Raw genomic sequence first — 6,000 nt, 5'->3', positions numbered from 1 at the left:
ATATCAAGTTGAATTATACTAAATAACCTATGATCTCCTCCTCCTCTGGTCCTGCTTTATCAAGCCTGTAGTTTAACCTTCACAGCTCTTTTCACCAGACTGTTATGCTCTCTTGCGAATCCGAGTAACTCTTCCTGGTATTTTTTATACGGCAGAGGTATTAGCAGCCTTTACTGGAACCCCCTCTTTTGTTTGGTCTACGCAACTCTTGACAATTGACGGTCTTTGTTTAGAAAGGGGGATCTTTTTCAAGATTTGGGTTGATATATCTATTGTTTACTAGGCTCTCTTACAGTGCTTCTCACACCCAAAGAGCCTTACAGTAGCCCTTGAATTCTACGAGATTCTTGACCGGAGCATTTGACTTTGTAAGTCGTTGTTCTGCTTGGTCCTGTTAACTCACCTGGGACTCTCAGCAGGTGGTGCTACCACCTTCATTGATTGGAGCTCGGTTGCTCCTGTTTATGTTGTGGCCGTTGTAGTACTAGTACACGAATTACTTGGACTACTGGTTTATTCTTCATGGGCCTTTAATGGTCTCGTTTTTAATTAATTTTATAATTTTATTAGTTTATTTTTTTATTCATTTGTAAATATATTTAATAATATTTATTTTTATTTATTTATTTTATATTCATTTAGATTTGTTTATTTTCATCTTTAACTATATTTTTATTGTCTTCTTATTTTTATTCTTTTTATTTTTATTTCTTTAGTTTTTTATTTTGTTTTATTGTTAGATATTTCTGTTTATTTTCATTTGTTTCATAGACTTTATTTTAATTTATTTTGATTCAATTTTTTCCATCTGTTTATATTTTTCCTATTTTAATATTTTCTGACTTTCGTTTATTTATTTATTTTTATTTATTTATTTTTATTTATTTATTTATTTTTTAATTTATATATTTATTTTTATTTATTATTTTTTATTTATTTATTTTTATTTATTCATTTATTTATTTATTTGCTTTTATTTATTTTTATTTTTATTTATTTATTTCTTTATTTATTTGCTTTTATTTATTTATTTATTTTTATTTATTTATTTTTTTATTTATTTATTATTTATTTATTTTTATTTATTTTTTATTTGTTTATTATTTTATATTTATTTAATTTTATCTATTTATTTGTTTGCTTATCGTTTTATTTTGTACTATTTTCACTATTTTCATATTCTTGTACTTGAACCAAACCTGGGCTCATCAGGTTCCATCATCAATTACAGAGAAGTGGATCAAGACTGGCAGAAGCCAAGACGACCACGGGCAAAGGGAACAACACCACCAGCGAAATAAATCTTCATAAAATCAGCTTATTAACATTAAGAAATGTACATATATTTAAATGAGTCAAGTTTGGTCAAAAGTGATTAAATGAATCATATCAAACATCATACATAATCCACGAGTCAATCAAAAAAATACAGTTACTTTATTTAAATAAACATTACCATCACAGCAAAAAGTAACAAACATCATATAAAAGAGAACATCATTTAAGCTACATCAAACAATAAGCAATACAGACAGCATATAAATAATAATATCGGACAATCCACAGTATAACCAAACTAACTATAGTAACATCATATACAATATTCCACAAATCAATAGCGCATAAATATAGTCAATAATAATCATAAACTCAAGTATCAAATAATACCAATATCATATTATTATTATTATTAAAATAGTTTAACCAGACCACTGAGCTGACCATCAGCTCTCATAGGGCTGGCCCGAAGGATTAGGATGGAATGACAAGTCTAGGCTAGAAGCCTAGCACTGGGACCTAATAAGTCACTTGTCAATGATGATGAATGAAAATTAAATTAAAAGCTGTAAAAGGTATACGCTTTCATACTGAACACACTCATACAATAAATACATTTAAACTCATGCTTCCATACGGCTACTCACTAAAAAGGTATATGTAATTCAAAATAAATGAAAAAATCTACAAAATTTACTTGTTTTAAATCTATTATTCTGATTTTTTCTTATATTTTTCCAATTAATTTACAGCTTCTCATAAACATTAAAATGGGTGCTATTGAGAACGTTGAAGATTCTGACAAAATTTCTTCTATCGGTCTATTTCAAAATTTGATAATCGCTGCAGGTTATATTGTGACATTCACACAGTATATGCTTAACTGTTATCAGCACATTGCAATCTGGGCATTTGGGAAGAGGGCCATGGACTGTCTATTATGTCCATGTGTCAATCGAGTATGGCCTATTCGAAGACGTGTCAGAATTACTTGTGCTTGTCTTTTCTCTCTGATATGATGAATCCCATTTTCCAACACCGATTTTATCTGTTTTAATTTATTATTTTCAGGTTCTTCTGCTCCATATATTTTGCCATTTTACAATGACTGCTTTATATATTTTGTATAGTCACTGATAGGGATGTCTACATTTGTTCTTGTCATGTGGACCGCTTTAGCTGCTTTATCAGCCTCTTTTCATTTCCCTTAATCCCTACATGGGCAGGATCCAACATATTTCAATATTTTTCCCCACATACAATTCTATGGAGTGAGAACTTTATATGTTGTACACATTATTTTTGGGGATTATAGCTTTGAATAGCTTCTATAGCACTCCTGGAGTCGCTATAAATTACAAAATTATTATATGAGACTTCTCTTTATTATTTTATGGCTGATACTATTGCACATAACTCAGCTAAAATACAGAAGCTTTGTCTGGGGAGAGAGAACTGATTGCTTTTGTTTTGGGATACCACAAGACATCCACCTGCATTGTGACTTAGATCCGTCAGTGTATATTGCGTAATGTGGATCTTTCAGATAATATGCTCATGCATGTTGTCTATGGTATTCTGGAGTATATGAACGATTTTGATAACATTTCAAGTGTGTACAAATTCTCATTTTATTCATTGTCCAAGGAGGAGGCGATTTTATTATTACAGGTAATTGTATATGTATATTTAGCGACTAAACAATCTTGTAGCTCTAATTGGGAAAGAAGGTGGATGATTGTTTATAAACACATCTCTTTAATCCAAAATAATTTTTTAGTTGAGAATCATTTGTCTGAATTCGTGAGCACTCTTCATTGTTACTTTTGCTTCCTATGGAGAGACAGAGGTAGTTCAACACATTCAACTTGTAAAGACAGATGTTGGTGATGATCGAAAAGCTCCTGAACATAATTCTAAGGCCTCATTATGAACTGGGTCTACTGTTTTCAGCGTTGCGGCTGATGTTGAGCGCATACATATATTTTGCTTCCATAATCAAAGATAGACAGCACTGTTGCTTTATACAGTACAGTAAGGGCATGTCTATCAGCTCCCCAAGTAGTGTTTGATATTTTTTTTTTAATTAGGTTTAATGCTCTTTTACATTTTGATTTCATGTATGTTATGGGCTTTCCAGTTCATATGAGTATCAAATACTAATCCTAAAAATTTTGCTGTTTGGCCAATTGGTATACTATGGTTTCTGATTTTCAAGTCTATTTCTTCTCCTTTTTCCACTTTTTTATTTTTATAAACATGATTGCTTGGGTTTTCTATGGAAAATTTAAAGCCTACAGATGTGCTTCCTCCATTCATCTATTTTTATTATGCTTTTATTAATCATTCAACTCTGCATGTTTTATTCGAGATGCTGAATAAATATATGGCAAAATCATCTATATAAGCTACTTTTAATACTAATAGGTAGATTATTACTGATATCATTGATTGCTAAAGTAAACAGCATGCCACTAAGGACGCTTTCCTGTGGAACACCATTAAGAGGAAATGTTCTAGACAGAACATCATCAATTCTCACCTGAAAACCCGTGATTTGTCAAGAAGTTTTGGATAAACATAGGTAAAATGTCCACGGATGTTATTTTCATGTAACGCTTTTAATATTGCATACCTCCATGTAGTATCATATTTTCAGTGTCAAAAACACTGCTATAGTAATTTGTTTTCGTTCAAATCCTCTTCGTATGTGATCTTCTAAGTTAGATAGAGAATCCAGTGTTGATCTGTTACATTGTGATCCAAATTGTGTGGGAGTCAAAATTTTGTTTTCTCGAATGTGCCATGTTAGTCGAGCATTTACCATTTTTTCTAGTAATTTGCATAGACAACTAGTTAAAGAAATTGGTCTGTAATTGTTTACATTACTGGGATCTTTTCCTGGTTTGGGGATAGGAATACTATAGCTTTACGCCTATCTATTAGGAAATAAATTTCGAAGCCATAAGTGGTTATAAAACTTCTAATAAGTATGCCTTTGCCAAAGGTGCTAAGTGGCAGATCATTTCAAAACAAATACTGTCACCTCAGGGGCAGATTTATTGCTGTTCAACAAAATTCTAACTCATCCATATTAAACTTTCTATTATAATAACATTCTATGGTTTTGTACCTATTGTTATTAATTCTATATTAAGTCAAAGAGAATACTTAAGTGGAAACAATGAGTTAACGAAATCCAGAGACGGAGGTACTGAAAACAGATGTTGATAGTACCGGCGACAGAAAAATCTGAATAGAAAATGGGAATGGTTCCCAATTCCTGCCTCCCAGCGGCGGGAATGAGTACTAACCACCTGGCCACACTGCGTGTGCCGGGTTTTGAAATTCTGTCGGATTCGAGAAATACAGCTATATATATATCTGACAGGTAAGTCTCATGAACAAAACGGAATTTGATGATAATGGGTAACATCAATTGCCAACCTTCCCCAAACCGGGAACATCAAGCTTTCCACTTTCATGAATGCAGGGCCAATAGATTGACACTTCTCGCTTTTGAATACACAATCTTTCTCACTGCAGCTCTAGTTACTTTAGGAGAGACTTACCTTGCCAAAAACAACGTGTGATCAACTCCCATGTGGTGCATGTCATGCAATGTCCTCAAATCAAAATCTGCTGCAGCACCTATCTCAAAATTTTCTTCAAAATCATCCATAGCATTAGCCAACCATTCTTTGTGAACTCTTGTAAGAACATCTGCTTTGTTTTTAGCTGTAGAAACCAACTTGACTGAAACATTCAAATTAAATTCCACAATGAGGCTTTTTAAAGTGTCCAAACGTCTCTTCACTAACACCTCAGCATCACATTTAGTCTGTACTTTTTTTTTTTCTTCATTGAGAACCTTACTTATCCAGTTGCCCACTGTTGCTGAATTTGTAATTATGTCAATTTCAGACAGCCCCCACCTTATTGCCATATTTACTCCTTTTAGGGCAGCCTCTAATTCTGCTACATTAATATAACTGAAGTCTGTTTCCTCATCCATACCACATCTTCCACTATATTTCCACCAATCTCCAAAGCAACTTATGCAATAATGCTAGCATCACACCAAGCTCTCCCCTTGACAACCCAAGGAACATACCACTTCCCCTTAACAGGATCATCCCGTCTCACCCTCAACATATCAACTGCCTCGGCACCAACAAAGTCCTCCCATCCTAACCCTTCCGCTATCCTCTTAAAGTAGCTACGTGCCACCTGCAACCAACCAGCTACTGGGTAGTGGCCCACCAGCTTTCCATATGCACTGAAAATAATTCCCTTTGACTAAGATAGATTTAAGTCTTCCAGAATTGGGAGTTTATTACCTCCAAAAAATAACAATTCTCACTGCTCATTCTTCTTCAATTTCAATCCCAAAACAGCACCACCACCTAAGGGCTCTGGAACTTTGCTAACTAACCCATAGTCGTTTAAAATGCATTTAAAGTTCACCCGAGGTTACTTTGCTCTCACTGAGTAGAATATATCATCAAATGTACAACTTAGTTCCGTCAAAGATACGTTTGAACTTTCCTAAAACAATTTTCAAAATTTTTGCCATTATTCTCGGTGCTGAATTCAATCCAAAACCTAGTGTTGTCAGACAATATGTTTATAATTCACAAACTACTACTCTCAAAGTTCTTCTGCTATTCTAATTTATAAACAAGCAGATTTTAGATCAACAATGGTTCCAGCCTCTGTTTG

General features: G+C 33.1%; 1 long non-coding RNA gene across 1 annotated transcript in view; it reads right to left on the bottom strand.

The window, feature by feature from the left end:
* Positions 1 to 4,832: 4,832 nt before the first annotated feature.
* Positions 4,833 to 6,000, bottom strand: part of LOC136856542 (uncharacterized) — a 51,395-nt gene continuing 50,227 nt past the window's right edge. Inside the window, exon 3 of the long non-coding RNA XR_010858388.1 lies at positions 4,833 to 5,034. This is a non-coding gene — a long non-coding RNA (uncharacterized lncRNA). The remainder of the gene's footprint in view (positions 5,035 to 6,000) is intronic.

This window comes from Macrobrachium rosenbergii, chromosome 36 (genome assembly GCF_040412425.1).
Source record: "Macrobrachium rosenbergii isolate ZJJX-2024 chromosome 36, ASM4041242v1, whole genome shotgun sequence".
Classification (NCBI taxonomy): Eukaryota; Metazoa; Arthropoda; class Malacostraca; order Decapoda; family Palaemonidae; genus Macrobrachium; species Macrobrachium rosenbergii.
The sequence above is the reverse complement of the archived record's forward strand: the minus strand, read 5'-3'. Positions and strand labels throughout refer to the sequence as shown.